Source organism: Schistocerca americana, chromosome 2 (genome assembly GCF_021461395.2).
Source record: "Schistocerca americana isolate TAMUIC-IGC-003095 chromosome 2, iqSchAmer2.1, whole genome shotgun sequence".
Taxonomy (NCBI): domain Eukaryota; kingdom Metazoa; phylum Arthropoda; class Insecta; order Orthoptera; family Acrididae; genus Schistocerca; species Schistocerca americana.
The window spans coordinates 924969750-924990117 of NC_060120.1; the positions used below are offsets into that span (position 1 = coordinate 924969750).

At 40.7% G+C, this 20368-nt stretch overlaps 1 protein-coding gene across 1 annotated transcript in view; it reads left to right on the plus strand.

The window, feature by feature from the left end:
* The first annotated feature begins 11851 nt into the window (after positions 1-11851).
* Positions 11852-20368, plus strand: part of LOC124595972 (rho GTPase-activating protein conundrum) — a 244228-nt gene continuing 235711 nt past the window's right edge. Inside the window, exon 1 of the mRNA XM_047134911.1 lies at positions 11852-12020. The gene's annotated coding sequence lies outside the window, so the exon portion shown is untranslated. The remainder of the gene's footprint in view (positions 12021-20368) is intronic.

The window sequence follows — 20368 nt, forward strand, 5'->3', positions numbered from 1 at the left end:
ACAGAAATGTATCGTCGTTGGACGATTGTAAGGAGATGTACAGCAACTTAGAATTTCTGCTTGGTTTAGTGAATGAAATCCCTCTATTAATGTGTAGCAGCCATATTCAGTTGGCAACCCTGCGGAGCAAAGACTGCGAGATACTTATAACCTTTATAACTGGTTGTCATGAAGCCTACGTACAGCGAACACAATGTTTTTCCCATAAAAATGTCTTGGTTTGGTGCCGTCGAAACGTGTGTCAACAGCAAAATGGTTTTACGGATTCGGAGTTTCTGTAATGACTCTGAAGAAGAAATCGACCAGGAAGAAAGAATCGAGGCTGAACAAGTTTTAACCTTACGGAAACCCACAGTGGCCTGCTGTAGTGATACAGAAGTTACTAAGTATCACAGAGGTAACTCTGCTGCCAGCGTGATGTATAGTACCGTATATAACGAGCTTTTCTTATTAGTTAGGCCTACTAAGGACCACATGAAATACCAAACGTCTTTCTTCTTTTCTCCTTTCTTTCTTTCCAGTAGTTTATCATTTTCACCTACGTTTTTGTTCTGTCCATGCTGTTCCTGTCTTTTTCTTTGTTTTCTGCTGGAATCTCTTGGTACTTTTTACTTTTGCTCTGAACTTTTCTCTTTCTCCCATTTCTTCCTCCGTTATTTCCTTTTCTCCCACGTCTGCTTTAACTTCTTTGATCCATGCCATTGATGTTTTTGGGTTTCTGTCCAAAAAGCTAACAATTACTTATGTTATCCTCTTTTCAGTTAGCTGTTTTGTGTGTCCATACAATACAGCTCTTCACTTCCTCATTCTGTGTAATATTGGTGCCATACTTTTTATAAATTTCTTTATTACTCCTTTATTTCTTTCTTTTCTATTGCATTTAATTGTTCAGCTGTATTTAACCAAACGCATTTTTAAGCATACAGGCATTCTCGTTTAACGACAGTATTGCAGTGGCGGAGTTCTGCATTTATGGAAATGAATTTCTTGTAATACAGGTCTTTTGTTAATTGAAAAGTCACCTCCATTTTCCTTGTCCTTGCTAAGTTAGCTTCTTTGTCCAAGGTATTTGGTTGTACAACATTTTGAAAAACACAGCCCTCAGTCGCGAACACAATTAATTTGTAACCTAGATTTCGGTGTCACAAGGGACACCTTCTTCGGACAAAATTAAAACTAAATGTTACAGCATAACGTACCAAAAAATACGAAAGCTGCGGTCATACTAGACAGCGTCGGATAGTCAGAATTAAAATAAAATGCAACAGAGGTGCAAACCACTAGGGTCTGCCATATGTCCTCTGCTACAGTCAACACAAAACAATTAATTGTGTTCGCGATTGAGGGCTGTGTTTTTCAAAATTTCGTATTATACAACAGTCGCTGATTGACAGCCATGTTAAAAACCTTAAGTATTTGGTTGTATTATTTCACTTAAGTATTTAAATATTGTAGCCTTTTTTTATCTTCCACAATCAGTTCTTATGTGCTTCTGTGCCCCTTTCACACTGTCATATAACCCCTTTTTTTTCAAAAGATTAGTTCTGCTTTTGAAGCTGTCTGTTGTTGAAGCACATCTGTATTGTTTAATGTAAATTACTGAGTTTCTTATCTTGTCACGTATACGTGGCGGAGATTTGACGAGCACTGACGACTATACCTCGCCCGGCGGGGGGTTATCACGTCACCAGATACAATACGCATATGGTCGACTGACCAAAGCAACAAGAATCCTCACGCTAGATGATATCCTCGGCAATGATAATATGATGAGACAAATGAAAAAATATTCAGTGTCATGTACGTCTTTAAAACTGTATTCAGCCTATTCTTGACCAATCTCGAAAGAAGTTGGTTAACATGGAATCAGTTAAGACATTTTATTACGTGGCCTGCCATTGTATATCGTTGATGGAAATAAACGAAAACAAAGCGTTTCGTCAAAAATCATAGTCGATGAATCATGTATACTAACTTAGTGCACCCATGAAGAAGAGTATTTCAACTGTGCTTATCATGAAATTTTAAGCAGATGATTATATGCATATAAAAACATTATTTAAGCACGAGAAGCGCTAAAAGTCAGAAGTACGTCTTTGCTTTTATAATATTTCGACGACGAGTATCTGCAAAAGATTATTTCGGCGTTCAAGGATTAGAAAGTGCTATAAAATGTATGTTGATGAGAAGAACTCAGTCCGATTACCTGGGAAATAACCCTTTGGCACATCAACGTTGTAAAACATCAGTTTAAAGTGCAACTGCTAGTGTAGAAATCAACGATTCGCCGATTTTGTTGAGTACTTGTTTGAATAGCATTACAGGTTGTCTCGGTGAGAGAGAGAATCAGTAAATGAATTTCACGACAGTTTCTGAAAGCGACCAAACAAACGATTTTGTTTATCACATTCTTCCTCGAATGAGGGAATCCAGGTTGTGTTCAAGAAATTAACAGCAGACAGTCAAATTGTATCCAGTATCGAATAAAGTTGTAATGGTGACGGGACAGCGCATGGCCGGAACACATAAACTATGTTCTTTAACAACGTTTCATATTCAAAAGGGATCCGTTTCACCAACCTGTTTCGAAGCAACTAACTTCGGTTACTTATTTCATCTTACTTCGTTTGATTTCCTCGCTCTCTGACCTCACCAATTTACGAAAGTTTGAAGAAAAATTATATATCAAGACGATAAGTTGACCGACACCTTCTTTAACAATTTCGCAAACAGTTACAACGAAAAGTCGTCACTCCAGCAAAAATTTTAATTCTGAACTGTACAGCAAGCATGAATGCCTGTATAGTTGTGGTTTGGAAAAAACCCTTATTATTTTCCTTGTTTATTATTTGGAGGAGACCTCTGCGTGGAACAAACATGGAGTCTGTGACATTGATCACCTCCATTACAAAATCAGGAAACATATAGTTTCTTCTGCCTTTGTGAATGTGGCAGATCTAGGCAATTTAAGTATAGCTACCCAACTAGACTGTGGGTACAGCAGGTCTGTGGCATTACACAACCAAAACTTTGCCGATGATAGGTACATAACAAATCTGATTACTAACTGCATTTTTTGAAGTGGTGAGTTGGAAATTGACCTAATACAACATGATGAGACTGAATCGTCTTCCAGTCCTGGTGTTTTTCGTGCCTTGATTAACTTTAGTGCAGAATTGGACTCGATATTAAAATCGTATTTAGAAAAATCAAAAGTTTTCTAAGGTACCTGTAAAACCATCTGGAATGAGCCCTTTCAATGCATGCCTCTAGTATTTCAGCAGGAAATTAAAAAGAAGTGAAGGATGCGAAGTTCCTGCCTGTAATAGCTGACGAAACCAGTGATATAGCCTCTGTTTTCCAGATGGCTGCAGTTTATAGGAGCATCATTAATGGAAGACCAGTTGAAAGAGCTTGGGACATCATAGCACCAGAAGTGCATGATGCTCAGCCTTTGGCATCGTACATCACAGAACAGATAAACCACCATTTGAAGAATTGTCATTTGTTAATAGTATACACATATGATGGTGCAGCAATCGTGAGTGGTTCGTCACACGAGGAGCTGACTCTTGTCAAGGAAAAGTTTACAGTGGGTCACACGTTCATTATTACGCCCATCAGTCGAATCTGACGATGCTTAAAGCCGTTTCGATTAATAAAAATGTGGAATACTTTTCATCAAAGTTCAGCACTTCCACATACAACTCTCGTCGAAACAGTACCAAATTGGCTGCCACAGTTTTCAGTCAAGGAGTGACAATACCGTTCTCGAATGTAGGGAAGATATTACCAAGTAAATGAATAACATGATCAATGGAGAAAAACCGTGTAATGAAAATACCGTCCCACAAGTCCGTAGCTTAGTAGCGATTTTGAATGATGAAAGGTTCATTTTCTCGATCTCTTTCTTTCACAAGGTTATGAACCATGTAGATAATTTACATACACAGTGAAAAAAAAGGAATAACAACCCAACTTGTGCACAAAATTAGCTGATAGCTTTTGAGCATGAAATTACAAACATAAGGGACGGCAAGACTGAAAATTCAACGACTCTGCACGAGCATCATAAAATAGAACTGTAGGAACTGAAGATGGAGGAGTGATGTGTAATCTACTGCAGGATGCAAAAGAAGTATGTGACTTTGTAAGTTAGGGTCTACGAGCCGAAAGAAAGCTTCAAGTTCTCTGAACACAAATTTGCAAGCTCTTTCTACCAGAGAAATTCACCACTTACTCATTCAATTCTCCAAAACTTCTTTCAGGACTGCTGTTCAATGATATTCATTTTGGAAGCAAAGAAACTCCGAACGGAACTCTGTTATTTATTAAGTCAGGAGTACAAAGGAATGTGTGGAGTTTTGAGCTTGCTGGATTACGTAACAGATACTAACCTTTGTGATACATTGAGCGAATCTGTGAAACTCTTGAAAGCGATAATTAGAATTACGACAACCACATCAGAAGCAGAACGTTCTTTTGATCGCTGAAACACATCAGAACTTTCTTACAGAATGCTATGGACCAAGAAAAACTATCAGTACTCGTAATGCTCTGTACTGATGAGACCTCATTTTAGGAATTTCTGACCTCAGTCAAAAAGCGATTGAAAAATTTCCAAATATGAAAGAAAGAAGAACGGAATCCCTGTACAAGTGATCACCACCACATCAAGTGGCAGAGATAAGATCGAATGGCGTTAACACCGGTCCCACTGAGAAATGTCACTAAAGCGCCTGCTACTTTTTGCGTATGTAAAGTTCCAATTCATCTTAATTTCCTTTATGCTACAAAGTAATATTTTATTCTGTGTACACGTTTAGGTGTTATTACGAGTAGATGATGCAGAGAGAAAAGCGAGTGACCTCTTTATATCATGCATTACAAAAATGTGAGCAGTGTGCTGATTTTCTATTCTTTGCTGATTTTCTATTCTTTGCTGATTGTTTACATGGTGAGCAAAGTGCACCTCCACCCTTTCTTGGCCACGAGTCTCCACTGCTGGTCATGATAGTGTCAGGAAATGTGATGTAAAATGAGCGTGTGTGCAGTCTTGAATAAATTCTACAAGCCTGCTTGGTTGTGGGTCGTTGAAGTACGAGGTTTGGAACTTTAATAGCGGCAACTATTTATTTACAGCCCGTAAAAAATAGATACGTGTTTCAAAGTTTTACTGATCTTCAAAGTTGTCACCAGCATTGTGTATAACCCGTTGCCAGCGATGTGGAAGTCATAGGATACTCTTAGCAGTGCCAGTTGTATTGACAGTTCGAGCGGCGCGGTCTATTGCCCGACGAATCTGTAGCAGTTCTGAAGCGAATGCCGTGAAGTGTTTCCTTCAGTTTTTAAACCGAGTTGAACTCACGAGGGCTTATGTCAGGGGAGTTCAGAAGGTGGTATAGCACTTAGCAACCCCATCAGTCAAACAAATCAGTAACAGCTTGCACTGTAAGTGCTTGAGCATTGTCATGCAAAATGATGGTCAGGTCCTGCAGAAAGTGTCATCACTTCTGTCTCTAAGCTGGTCGTAGGTTGTGTTCCAAAAATGAACAACATAGAGACAGATGTGATGACACTTTCTGCAGGACCTGACCATCATTTTGCATGACAATGCTCAAGGACGTGTAATGCAAGCCGTTACTGATTTGTTTGACTGATGGGGCTGCTAAGTGCTATACCACCTACTGCACTCCCCTGACTTTAATAGTCAGAAACGACACAGTAAATTTAGAAGAGGAATTTATGCCGTAAATGACAACAAATTTAAGAAATTAAACATGAAAGGAATCCAACAGAGACCTTTCAAACTGGAATGTAATGTAGACGACTCCATTCCAGACATTCCCTTTAGTGAAGATGCGCCAGAGGCACACATACAACAGGTCTCCAACAATAAAGGCCACCCCGTCGAAGCCTTCTCTACACCGTTTGCCTTGATACAACACGTCCAGTGGTTGTTGCGAGGTCAGATGCCAGCTGCTACACAGTACTAACGTGGTCCCGTCGTGCGCTTACAGGCAGATAACGGTCCTCTCTTTCTGATGGTCTTCGGCTTACAGTTTCGATCTCCATAAACTATCACCACTTTAGAGAAACGACAGAACGATTCACATTAGCCGGCCACTGTGACCGAGCGATCCTAGGCGCTTCAGTCCGGTACCGCGCTGCTGCTACGGTCGCAGGTTCGAAACATGCCTTGGACATGGATGTGTGTGATGTCCTTAGGTAAGTTAGGTTTAAGTAGTTCTAAGTCTAGGGGACTGATGGCCTCAGATGTTAAGTCCCATAGTGCTTAGAGCCATTTGAACCATTTTTGATTCATGTTAAGCCATCGACTCATGTGAGTTTGCGACTGTCCTTTTTATTTATTTATTATCATCCCAATGATCACATTTGTGATATAAGATTTGTCAGGGTACATTTTAAGAACTATATAATATATTTACAAAATTTGTATCTGTGCTGAATTTATATTATCTATCTTATATGTTTTGGTAGTGCATTAAAAAGTTTGATGCCTTGATTACATACATGTTTCTGACTTCGGGTCCTTGTTACAGCTTGTATGTGGAGATCTTTACATTGCCGTGTATCATAATTATGGAAGTCTGTATTGGTTTTCATTTTGTCCTGATTTCTTTTGATCACCAATAGACATTTCAGTATGTATAATGATGGAATTGTTAAAATTTTCAATGCTTTAAAAAGGGGCCTACCATTTGTTTGAGGTGGGCAGTGGGTCATTATCCGAATAGCACGTTTCTGTAATTTGAAAATCTCATTTAGACGACAATTTGTTTTTCCCCAGAATACTATCCCATAGGATGCAATGGACTGAAAATAGCCAAAATATACTAATCTGGTACAGTCGTTACTACAGACTCTTGAAATTATTCTAAGCACAAAACATACTGAATTTAGTTTTAGTGCTAAGCTCACCACATGGTCCTTCCAGTTAATCTTCTCATCAATGTGCATACCCAGGAATTTTGCACACTGTACTCTTTCAAGTTGTTTGCCCTCCATGGTGGGATTTAGGTCGTCCTGTTGACTTATTTTTCCATATTGCACATAATTAGTTTTTTTGCATTCAGTGTTAGCTTGTTAGTACTAAACCATTTTTGTATATCTTGTAGGACATTGTCCACAGTACTGTGCAATGACAGCTTCATATCACTAACTATTAAACTAGTATCATCAGCAAATAACATGATTCTAGCTTTTCTCTCTGACACCTGAATATCATTAATGTAAATTAGGAACAGCAAGGAGCCTAATACACTTCCTTGGGGTACTCCTGCTGTGACCTCCCGTGGATCTGATCTTAGTTTAATTTTTTGATTAATATTTGGTTCTGTGATTTCAACCACCTGCATGCTCTTTTCCAGATAAGACTCAAACCACTTTTTTACCGGTCGTCTGATACCTATAGCTTCAAGCTTTTCCAAAAGTATGCTGTGATCAACAGTGACAAAGGCTTTTGACAAATCTAGATTTATCCCAACTACACTTTTTCCCTCTTCCGATTTAGTGTATATATCTATGGTGTATTTCAGTACAGCTGTTTCGGTACTTCTTCCAGCTTGAAATCCATCCTGATTACTGTTTATCAGATTGTGCATATTAAGATAATGTGTGACTCTATATTTCATTAGTATCTCTAAAACCTTAGAGAAAGTTGGGAGAAGTGAGACAGGTCTGTAGTTTTCTACACTCCTGGAAATTGAAATAAGAACAACGTGAATTCATTGTCCCAGGAAGGGGAAACTTTATTGACACATTCCTGGGGTCAGATACATGATCACACTGACAGAACCACAGGCACATAGACACAGGCAACAGAGCATGCACAATATCGGCACTAGTACAGTGTATATCCACCTTTCGCAGCAATGCAGGCTGCTATTCTACCATGGAGACGATCGTAGAGATGCTGGATGTAGTCCTGTGGAACGGCTTGCCATGCCATTTCCACCTGGCGCCTCAGTTGGACCAGCGTTCGTGCTGGACGTGCAGACCGCGTGAGACGCCGCTTCATCCAGTCCCAAACATGCTCAATGGGGGACAGATCCGGAGATCTTGCTGGCCAGGGTAGTTGACTTACACCTTCTAGAGCACGTTGGGTGGCACGGGATACATGCGGATCTGCATTGTCCTGTTGGAACAGCAAGTTCCCTTGCCGGTCTAGGAATGGTAGAACGATGGGTTCGATGACGGTTTGGATGTACCGTGCACTATTCAGTGTCCCCTCGACGATCACCAGTGGTGTACGGCCAGTGTAGGAGATCGCTCCCCACACCATGATGCCGGGTGTTGGCCCTGTGTGCCTCGGTCGTATGCAGTCCTGATTGTGGCGCTCACCTGCACGGCGCCAAACACGCATACGACCATCATTGGCACCAAGGCAGAAGCGACTCTCATCGCTGAAGACGACACGTCTCCATTCGTCCCTCCATTCACGCCTGTCGCGACACCACTGGAGGCGGGCTGCACGATGTTGGGGCGTGAGCGGAAGACGGCCTAACGGTGTGCGGGACCGTAGCCCAGCTTCATGGAGACGGTTGCGAATGGTCCTCGCCGATACCCCAGGAGCAACAGTGTCCCTAATTTGCTGGGAAGTGGCGGTGCGGTCCCCTACGGCACTGCGTAGGATCCTACGGTCTTGGGGTGCATCCGTGCGTCGCTGCGGTCCGGTCCCAGGTCGACGGGCACATGCACCTTCCGCCGACCACTGGCGACAACATCGATGTACTGTGGAGACCTCACGCCCCACGTGTTGAGCAATTCGGCGGTACGTCCACCCGGCCTCCCGCATGCCCACTATACGCCCTCGCTCAAAGTCCGTCAACTGCACATACGGTTCACGTCCACGCTGTCGCTTCATGCTGCCAGTGTTAAAGACTGCGATGGAGCTCCGTATGCCACGGCAAACTGGCTGACACTGACGGCGGCGGTGCACAAATGCTGCGCAGCTAGCGCCATTCGACGGCCAACACCGCGGTTCCTGGTGTGTCCGCTGTGCCGTGCGTGTGATCATTGCTTGTACAGCCCTCTCGCAGTGTCCGGAGCAAGTATGGTGGGTCTGACACACCGGTGTCAATGTGTTCTTTCTTCCATTTCCAGGAGTGTATTTTAAGTTTATCACCCTTTTTCAACAGGGGAATGACTTTAGAAATTTTCAATTTTTGTGGAAACATGCCCTCAGCCATTGACAAGTTTGCTATGTGCGCCAATGGTTTCGCTATTTGATTAGCTGTTTGCTTTACTAAGCTGACATCTTGGACTTGAGACTGTTAATCACTTTTAAAACTTCCTTTTCGTTTGTTGGAACTGCCATCATAGTGCTGGCTGCCTTGGGTGCTTCCATCTTCATCTGCTCCCCAAAATTCCTACTTATTGTCTGGGGTACATTTAAAAAGTAATTATTTATATAATTAGGCATGGCATATTTATCTACCATTTTATTCTCCTCATCTTTTAGAATAATTTCCTTGTCTTTGATAGGTACCCCGGTTTCTTTTCTCACAATTTCCCATGCTATTTTAGTTTTATTTCTCGACTGTTTTATTTCCATATTATTACTTAATAACTTTGCATTTGCAATTGCTCTGCGGTATATTTTCCTATACCTCTTTACTTATTCTATAAAATCAGTATCTGTACACTCCCTAACTCTGAATTCAGTTTTTTCATGTCTTCACATGATTTCTTAATGCCAAGAGTCATCCAAGAACTTGACTTTTTGTGTCCAGTAGACTTGATTCTGATCAGTTTCTTTGGAAAATACATCTCAAAGTTGATCATATAAATCGATGCAAGTACACTATATGCCTCATCTGAACTTGACTGCTTCACAACATCTAACCAATTTTCATTTTCTAAGATACTTATGAACTGATGACAGCTGTCCACAGAGAAGTTTCTTTTGTAAATATTATTTACACCTTTATCTTCCTTTGACCTTAAAGCGATTTCAATGGTGAGAGCATTGTGGTCAGACAATCCTAAATCTTTGTTTGTTGCCTCTATGTCAGTTACTGACGTATTTGAGAAAATGTTATCTATGAGGCTATTGGAGGTGTTTGTTATTCTAGTTGAATTGTTTATGTGTGATGACATGTTGAAACTCTTTAATATGTCCAAAATTTGCCTTTTTTGTTGACTTTCAACTAGAAGATTAATATTGAAATCACCACAAAGAATAATCACAGTTTAATAATCACAGTTTCTGTTCTTCCTTTGGCCCTCCATCGCAGAGACTCTGGTAGGCGTTTTCTCTGTGCCATACTGCATCGTCTGTCACTGTATATGCAGCGACTGTGGATGTGAGGCTACTCGGCGAACACTACTCTGTTTGACAGATGACCTCACGCCATCGCTGGCGTGGTCTTCCGTTGACCGAAATGCCATCTTCCGTGCAGAATACGATCGTACAGACATCTCTTGAGCGTTTGTATGATTATTAGTGAATTAGGCACAGGACGGGGAAACAGCAGTTTGTTGTTTGAAATTTGGTCACCACATTTATGTAATGGCTCTGAGCACTATGCGACTTAATTTCTGAGGTCACCAGTCACCTAGAACTTAGAACTAATTAAACCTAACTAACCTAAGGACATGACACACATCTATTCCCGAGGCAGGATTCGAACCTGCGGCCATAGCGGTCGCTCGACTCCAGACTGTAGCGCCTAGAACCGCACGGCCACTCTGGCCGGCCCACATTTATGTATATAGTTTTTATTTTGTACTCAGTAGACCGTTCTTCATCACGATGAAAGGCAAGAGCTTCTTATTATTACTTATAAATGCGAAAGTTACTTATGAATAAAAGGCATATGTTTTATATAAGTTCAACGAAGTATTGAAGTGAGGTTTGTAATAATTTTTATGATTGTTTTTAATTTACCTTTTTGCTGAGAAAATGCGTTGTCTAACACTATGTGGAAAATATGTATTGTTTCCTCTATTTTTACTAAGACCTCCCTCTGTTTCACGTCACAAATCAAGAATGTTCGAATAAATCCTGAATTAAATATTGACAGTTTCAGTTTTGCTCTAAATACTGTTTACTCTTAAATAAGAGACAGGACGATAAGAGTGTATAAAAAATAATTTCATAGGTTATTTGACCCTTTATACATCTTCACTCAGTTTCTAGACCGTTCTCCACATTCGGTTTTTAGGAGAATTTGGTAAGAAACTCATCATGTACGTAAAGAAAGCCATCCTTAGGAGGTAACGCCCGATAGATATGCAGCATACTCAACGCACAGGTAACACGGGTCCGGCCTTTAACTGACTAAAGTTATTAGGAAAACTGTCGTATTCTATGGTAGCCTACGATAAAGCATATAAAAGAACTATGGCCAAAGGAGTAGTTTTCCAGGATAAGATACGTACATATCTAGTAGAACAGTTCTTGATGTGAGCGGCCATAACTGTAGGCCTGTTATTGCTGTGTGTGCAATAGGATCGGGCCTTGTAAAGCACTGCCGTGCTCAAACAAATCGTCAGGTCATGGAGAGCTGTAGTTTTCTGCAGCCTAATTGAGGAACACTTAAATCGCTCTCAGACGCTACTCTCCGGAATATCGCTGTCGGACTTCCGTAAGCAGCTCAGCGCCGCGTTTGCTGAATAGTACCTGTGTGCCCTGGCCGCTTGCTGAACGTTGCGTCATGACCCGCGGCTCAGGTAAACAAGGCACGCTCCCTGCTCCATTGGGTGGCGTGAGGAGGAAGAGGGGGGCAGCAGAGGGGCGGTAAGTGCCGCGGGAGGGTCGGAGGGGGGGGGGCTCCGCGGCAGTGGGTGGGGGTACGCCCCCTCCTCCTCAGCGGGAGGCAGCTCCGGGGCGCTGCAGTTGACCAGTGAGTTTGCTTTGTGTACGCGTGTCGGTGCTAAGCGCCAGTGTCGGTTCAAAAAAAGCTTACACCTGTGCTGTACGCAGTCGGTGAATCCCTTCACGCTATTTGGAATACGTCAATGAACTTACCGTGACGAACAAAGCGACGCAGCAAGTAAGTAACAGTGTCAGAACTCGTTTCTGTACATAATTCGACGCTCGAGTTTACAACATTTACGGACTCGGTTTGCATTTAGCCATGTAAATTCCATCGCGCGATGAAGTGTATTGTGTGATGTCTTGGGGAAGAAATCGTGCAAGTGGATTTCCCTCAGCGAGTAAAAAAATGACCATATGCAGCGAGTTGGCCGCGTGCGTGGTATTTCTCGCAGGTGGAGAGGCGGCAGTATGGGTGACTCTCCGAAGCTGCAGCCAGCCGGTGGCTGGGTGGGCCACTTAACGGACCACCGGCCGTTGAAAACGCCTTCTCGTCTGTTTGTATATAGCTGTAGCGAGCCAGAACCTCAGTGCACAGCTGAGCCAAGCGGTTTCCTGCCGTCTGCACGCTCTTTAAATGTCACGACAGCAGCAGCTGCAGTTTCACAAGATCCTTGGCGTCACCGCTTTATCCAGTTCGCAACAGTCCTCGTTCACCGGCGTCAAATTCAGGAATGGGTCTACATGGACGAAGAAACTGGATTAGCCAAACGATGTTCTGTGTTGTGAAGCATTTAAAGACAATCATAATTGTCAACAAAAACTGCTGCATGGATATATTTTTTATCATCGATACAACTTTCGAACAAAAGGCCATCTTCAATCGGTACATAGATTTACAGAAACAAACGATTTCTGTTGATTTCACTGTGAGGATTCGAAAAGTATTATTATGTAAAAGAAAACCATTCTGTTGCTAATATTTCTCACTGATTATTTTGGCGACCTGGGTTTCTTTAGATAGAGTAGCATGGAGAGCTGCATCAAACCAGTCTCAGGGCTGAAGACCAAAACAACAACAACAACAACGGGTTTCTTTAAGCTAACCGGCAGGTTAAAACTATATGCTTTTCACAGCAAAAGCTAACAGACCGATACAAAGGTCGTAAAAAAAAAAAAAAAAGTGGCAAGAAAGTGTGTTTTTCTCACGGAAATATAGTGGTTACTCTTATCGGGAGGGTTACATAAATAAGTTCTCGGTGTCAAAAATATGCACTGAAGTTGCTATTGTCTCAAAGGCCCACAAGGAAGGTCCCTTGCAGTCAAAAAGCTTCTTGGTGATTAATATTGAACAGCGTCACAGGTCACATTACAATTTTAACTGTTACTTATTACACAAGGCGTACGGGGGAGTGGTCTGCGACATCAGGGGGTTGTGTATGTGTGAACAACGACTGCGTGCCACAGTTAACAATCACGTTAAGTCATGGTTTCTGCCATTAGTTTGGACATTAGACACGTTACTTCCAAATAGACGTTATATACCGATAAGGTCGACTTTTTGCGTATTGGCGAACGCAGCGATCACTTTATGAACTGTTACATACTAAGTGTATCGCACTATCTTCATTGGCTTTATTGTTTCTGCTTCATAAGAGATGTAGAGTGTAGTCGTTTAATTTTTGCATGTGAATGCCTGGTTATGAGAGGCCATTCCGTAAACACATAGTTTAATAAAAATTAATTAAAACCCTAATATAACAGTCGTGTTGTTCTCAAAAGCTAGCGCGTTATAGTGCTTGTGGTACTGTAACGGTTACAAAGAAGGCAACACAGCGGAGTTTTATGTAGTAGTGGGTTAATTAAACCGGCGTGGTGTTTATTTATTTCTTAAAAAGAATTTCATACCTCTTACGTGAGGCACATTCTTTTGTGGAATATAGTTTTCCCGTAGAGTGATTTATTTATGACTCAGGACTGTCACAGAATTGTGAAAATGCTCTCCAGTGTTACAACATGCAACGACAAAGCATGCGTAAAGTTTATATTCACCAGTGCGTTCCAGCTATGCACGAAGTAAGTTCCATTCTAATTAACTCTCTTGCTAGGAATGTGGTGCTCAAATTATTTAGTTTTGTCTTGATTTTTTGGGAGATGATTTTACAGATTGGAAGAACTGCCATTTACTATATGTGACGTTAAAACTGCGTACCAGATCAGGGTGGAAGCCAATCATATATCTTTCTCGGACGTTCCCTTATCAATTGAGCAAAGCAGCTACACTAACGAGGCCGATTCAGAACTTTTACTTCATAAAGTGGTTCCTTTCAATTCCTTTTTAATTGGTGAAGCGTTGTATAATAAGAAACGTTACCAGGTTCGCGTCCCGTTCCGGCAAAGTAGTTTTCACCTAGAGACACAGACAATCAACACTGCATGTAGCATACAGGAGTGAAAGAATTCCTTCTCAATTGCCGTACAGATGGGAAGTGGTCTTTATGTGTTAACAGGATGACTGGCTGACCTGTGTTTTTTGTAAGGGGTGCGCCAGTTACATTTGTCTGTGTCGTTGTTTTAGCTCTTATGTCATGTTTCAATCCCTGGTCGACCACCTGTCACCCTTTTTCCGTTGTGTTTGGGCGTGTGTGATTGAGTGATAGTATGAGTCAATGCGAGTCAGCTGGGAGTGAGTGCATAAGAGTCGTTTTTTTAGATTTCATTCTCACTGTGTGCAACGATTTTAGCGATTTTATCCATATTAGTTTCTTTTTAACATGTGTCAGGCCGGTGATAACCTCGCCGTTTTGCGCTCGTCAAGTCAAAACACGCACACATACACAAACACTCCCTTTTTTAAGGGGATGTTGATTCACGATGTCTCATACACAGTCGTCTCTCGATAATTTGAAATTCAAGGAACCCCAGAGAAAGTTCTAATAATTGAAAGTTCAATTTCATTGAAATATGATTAAGATGTAATCAGGAAAAAATCAAGATAAAGTGTACCGTTTGTAAACAAACTAAAAACATACCACTGTAATTTCAATAACATTCGTATTTCTTTACAAAGCACAAAGTAACAACTTAAATTGAAACCTAAAGGAAATTTGTCTTTTATACGTTTAGTTAATTTTTACTTATTTTAGATATGAAATGAAAGATAAGTACAAACTTCCAAAAATACGTAACAAAACTTCAGTTTTATTCTGCACAGAATTCGACGATATTTTCCTACTTCAGTAGCTTCCAGCGTATTTAGCCAATCACTTTTCTATTGTGACCAATGCCAGTAATACATCGTCATCATTATGTACATCTAACCATGTACACGCGCAACGTTTATAATGACGGCTTTGCCTCTTTTTGAATGACAGATGGAATCGGCTCTGCTTGTTTCGCTTTTTGATTGTCTTCGATTTTTGCCACTCAGAACAGTTAAACTTCAACGATGGTCAGAGCATCGCAAACTGCACATGATCATCAAACCGTACGTAATCACCAAATGTCACGTTTACTCCTAATTCATCAAACTGGCTATGTGGTGGTCAAACACTTGTGCTTCTTTGAAGGTACTTTTACAACTGATATCCCGTAACACATTACTCAGTGTAGACAGAGGAGTATCGAGAGGAAATCGTCGAAACAATATTACCGAAACAATCGAATTACGGAGTTTTTGACCCCCGCTAACTTCGATTTATAAGAGTGTTTGCGGGCGATCTGACTCGACAATCGCTTCGATTTATCGAGTGTGCCGAAACACATAGGATTTCTTCGATCTATATAGATCTTTGCAAAGGACTGAACAATTAGATCGATTTATACCGGTGCGAATTATTAGTCTCTTCCCGTTTCAGTGCTTTAGATTTCATGCTAGTGTTAAAATCACTGCCATTTGAAAAAAAAACTTTCTGTAGAATTCAGCGTATGCCAGGATTATCTTAACCTTTTGCTTTACTGTAAAACAAGCGTCTTAGCAAAACGGTGGTTCGGTAACGAAGGTCTACTCGGAAACCAAGCAATTCGTGGAGGTATTGGGACACTGTATTCGTAAAATTGTTTCCTGGAGCTGCAGAAGGTAAAGCAGCCAGGAAGGTCGTTGACGTAATCAGAAATGATATCATGGGCTTATTGTATTCTCACAGTCGTTTGCTCTTTTCTTTTATTATGATGGATTATATCAAATAATGTATCTCCTTACTTCACACTTACAGTTAGGCTAGAGGCAATCTGTTTGCGAATTGGAGATAAGATAACCATCGCAAAAAACCCAAAACGCCATTATTTACTATCAATCCTCGGTCAACATGTCCACTGCATCCATTGTGACATCTGGTTTTTAACGTTTCTTGCATACCGTCAATGTGAATGTAGTACAGACTCTTTTTCCCTCGTACAATGTACGAATTTCCCTCCCATCATACAAGTACACTTATCTCAAAGTTTGTAGCATAAGTTCAAACATTTTTAGCAAAGTTTATCGGTGGCAGCATTTTACATAGTTTGTTGCACGGTACCGGTATATATAAATAATATGCAACGAAATGCTAGTCGAAGATTTGTCTATTATCTAATACAGCTTGTCTTAATTTTTCTTTCAGCTTTAGTTTTCGTTAAAAGAAGTGCGTTAAATATGGCGCGAACGCACAAATCGGTCTCTGTTGCAGATCAGTCTGCTATTACAATTTATTCTTCATCCATTTTCGTCGAGTTCGCAATATCACAACCTAATCATTATCTTCCGACCCATCCTAGATTCGGGCTGTCACTATGTCACTATCCAAGTTTATCTCACAGAATTTGTTATTTAAATGTCTTCAAAATCTGAAAAGCTGCAATAAGCATTACTCCAAAAGCGCAGTTATTTTTGTTGGTTTTGAAAATTCTGAATGAAGTGTGTTTTCGCATTAGAAAATTTGGATTACACACAGAAAACTTGTAACTTCCTATGAGCGGATAGTTACTTGTTTTAAATTACAACTTCAAATTATAATAGTAGCCCTTTCTATGCAAATAAAAAAGTTCAAATTAATGAAACACAATCTTGTGGTATCCTTTTGTACATGGGTAGTCGTTTTGTAAAGTTTGTGTCTCTACATTGCACAGATGATGAACTAATTCAGGAGGAAGCTATTTTAGCTAGTTAGTGCCTTAAATATCAATTTCATAAACTTACAATCACCCAACAACTACTTCGAAGCCTATATTCGATTGGCTTGATAGATTAGGCCCTAATGCATATGATCCGTGAGTCGGAGTTTCCGTATTTCATACATGTAATACACAGTTTATTTCAAATTTAAATACAAATTTAACCACATGATACATACTATTTATACAAACTTGTTTTATAATGTTTTTCTCTTAATTCTATTCTCCGAAACTTGTCGATTACAAACATTTCCAACTAATTTTGGAATTTTTCCTCGTTTAATGTATCGTATGTATAGTAAATGGTGTATTAAACCACACGAAGATTGGTTCTAAATTGAATTTATCAGACCATGTCTTCTTATATCGAATGTCACGCAATAACTCGTTTGAGACTGGGGTATCTGTATGTATGTGTTACAGATGTTGCCCACCAACATGGTTTACAAATTTTCGTTTTTTGCTTTGTAATGACAAAATATAATTATTTACCTTCAAAACCGCAGATGCACCGGCCGCGATATGTCCGTCAAACATTGTTGCGTTGACCGTACACGAATTCAACTAAACATTGCCTCCAGTACACGGGCGCCATCTCGTAAATATTCTTGGTTAGTACGAATGTGTGGATGAAGAGTAACAACATTAGTCGCTTCAGAGACTGCCTTGATTCTGCGGTGGTCATTCTTCGACATGTATCGACAACAATTGATTTTGTTTTCTTTGTTTATTCAAACGACAAAAAGGGGTGAAATAATAACGTACATCAAAGATGCACAGCATCCAAACTTCAGAGCTTTTCATTTCTTTTGATTCTTTCGTATCAAACAACAACAATCACGTACTGGTGGTGTCATTTGTCGAAAGCCAATTCGCAACGTAAATTCATTCCCTTAAGTACGTGTGCATCACTCTGTAACATGTCGTTCACTTCATAGACAGGTTATCACTATCGTCCAGTGTAAAAAGGAATAATTACTTTAGTTACTTTCGAACATGTTTTTCCAAAACTGTTGTCACTTCCATAATTTAAATATAGATGTAGCTAAATTTTTATTATCTAGTAATGAAGTACGATTCCCAGCTTCTATTCGTAACTGACATAAAAGAAATCACTCTCAATGAATGATTTCAAAGAACGATCTCCAGTAATATAGCTATACACATATTTGTAAACTAGTCTCAATATAAACAATTCACATTCAACTTTGATGAAGTATCATCTGATCCATCACTCTATTTGTGATGTTGCGGTTACAACGTTGCTTGTAAAATTTTTGGAGGGTTAACGGCTTTTCGTAATTGAATCAGCATTATTCACGGCCACCAACGACGATGCTAACAGATAGATTAAGTTTTCACAGGTTAACGTACCAATTAGAGAGCTGTATTCGAGCCGTGGTAATCAGTTATGAGAATGACAATATGAGGAAATGTTTCAAATTAAGGTACGAGGGAAATGTTCATTGTTTAACATACTGTATGAAGAAATAAGCAGAGTTCATAGCGCTTTCCTCGAAGTATTGTGTTAAGGTTGGAAGACCGTGGCACTCTGTTTAAGGATATTATGTAAAGTTTTTATTTTTTTTTTTTTAAGTGCAAGCTTCACTGTTTTGTTTCACCAGCAGTGATACAAATGTGTTCAGCTGCTGTCTCGTAAGGTAGCCTACCCTAGACGGCGTCGTTTACATCTTATCTGCTTCTATGTACCGACTTGACAGATAATCCTAGGAAGTTCTGGTCTTACGCTAAATCAGTAAGTGGCTCGAAACAGCATATCCAGACACTCCGGAATGACGATGGCATTGAAACAGAGGATGACACGCGTAAAGCTGAAATACTAAACACCTTTTTCCAAAGCTGTTTCACAGAGGAAGACCGCACTGCAATTCCTTCTCTAAATCCTCGCACAAACGAAAAAATGGCTGACATCGAAATAAGTGTCCAAGGAATAGAAAAGCAACTGGAATCACTCAATAGAGGAAAGTCCACTGGACCTGACGGGATACCAATTCGATTCTGCACAGAGTACGCGAAAGAACTTGCCCCCCTTCTAACAGCCGTGTACCGCAAGTCTCTAGAGGAACGGAGGGTTCCAAATGATTGGAAAAGAGCACAGGTAGGCCCAGTCTTCAAGAAGGGTCGTTGAGCAGTTGCGCAAAACTATAGACCTATATCTCTGACGTCGATCTGTTGTAGAATTTTAGAACATGTTTTTTGCTCGAGTATCATGTCGTTTCTGGAAACCCAGAATCTACTATGTAGGAATCAACATGGATTCCGGAAACAGCGATCGTATGAGACCCAACTCGCTTTATTTGTTCATGAGAACCAGAAAATATTAGATACAGGCTCCCAGGTAGATGCTATTTTTCTTGACTTCCGGAAGGCGTTCGATACAGTTCCGCACTGTCGCCTGATAAACAATGTAAGAGCCTACGGAATATCAGACCAGCTGTGTGGCTGGATTGAAGAGTTTTTAGCAAACAGAACACAGCATGTTCTTATCAATGGAGAGACGTCTACAGACGTTAAAGTAACCTCTGGCGTGCCGCAGGGGAGTGTTATGGGACCATTGCTTTTCACAATATATATAAATGACCTAGTAGATAGTGTCGGAAGTTCCATGCGGCTTTTCGCGGATGATGCTGTAGTATACAGAGAAGTTGCGGCATTAGAAAATTGTAGCGAAATGCAGGAAGATCTGCAGCGGATAGGCACTTGGTGCAGGGAGTGGCAACTGTCCCTTAACACAGACAAATGTAATGTATTGCGAATACTTAGAAAGAAGGATCCTTTATTGTATGATTATATGATAGCGGAACAAACACTGGTAGCAGTTACTTCTGTAAAATATCTGGGAGTATGCGTGCGGAACGATTTGAAGTGGAATGATCATATAAAATTAATTGTTGGTAAGGCGGGTACCAGGTTGAGATTCATTGGGAGAGTGCTTAGAAAATGTAGTCCATCAACAAAGGAGGTGACTTACAAAACTCTCGTTCGACCTATACTTGAGTATTGCTCTTCAGTGTGGGATCCGTACCAGATCGGTTTGACGGAGGAGATAGAGAAGATCCAAAGAAGAGCGGCGCGTTTCGTCACAGGGTTATTTGGTAACCGTGATAGCGTTACGAAGATGTTTAATAAACTCAAGTGGCAGACTCTGCAAGAGAGGCGCTCTGCATCGCGGTGTAGATTGCTCGCCAGGTTTCGAGAGGGTGCGTTTCTGGATGAGGTATCGAATACATTGCTTCCCCCTACTTATACCTCCCGAGGAGATCACGAATGTAAAATTAGAGAGATTAGAGCGCGCACGGAGGCTTTCAGACAGTCGTTCTTCCCGCGAACCATACGCGACTGGAACAGGAAAGGGAGGTAATGACAGTGGCACGTAAAATGCCCTCCGCCACACACCTTTGGGTGGCTTGCGGA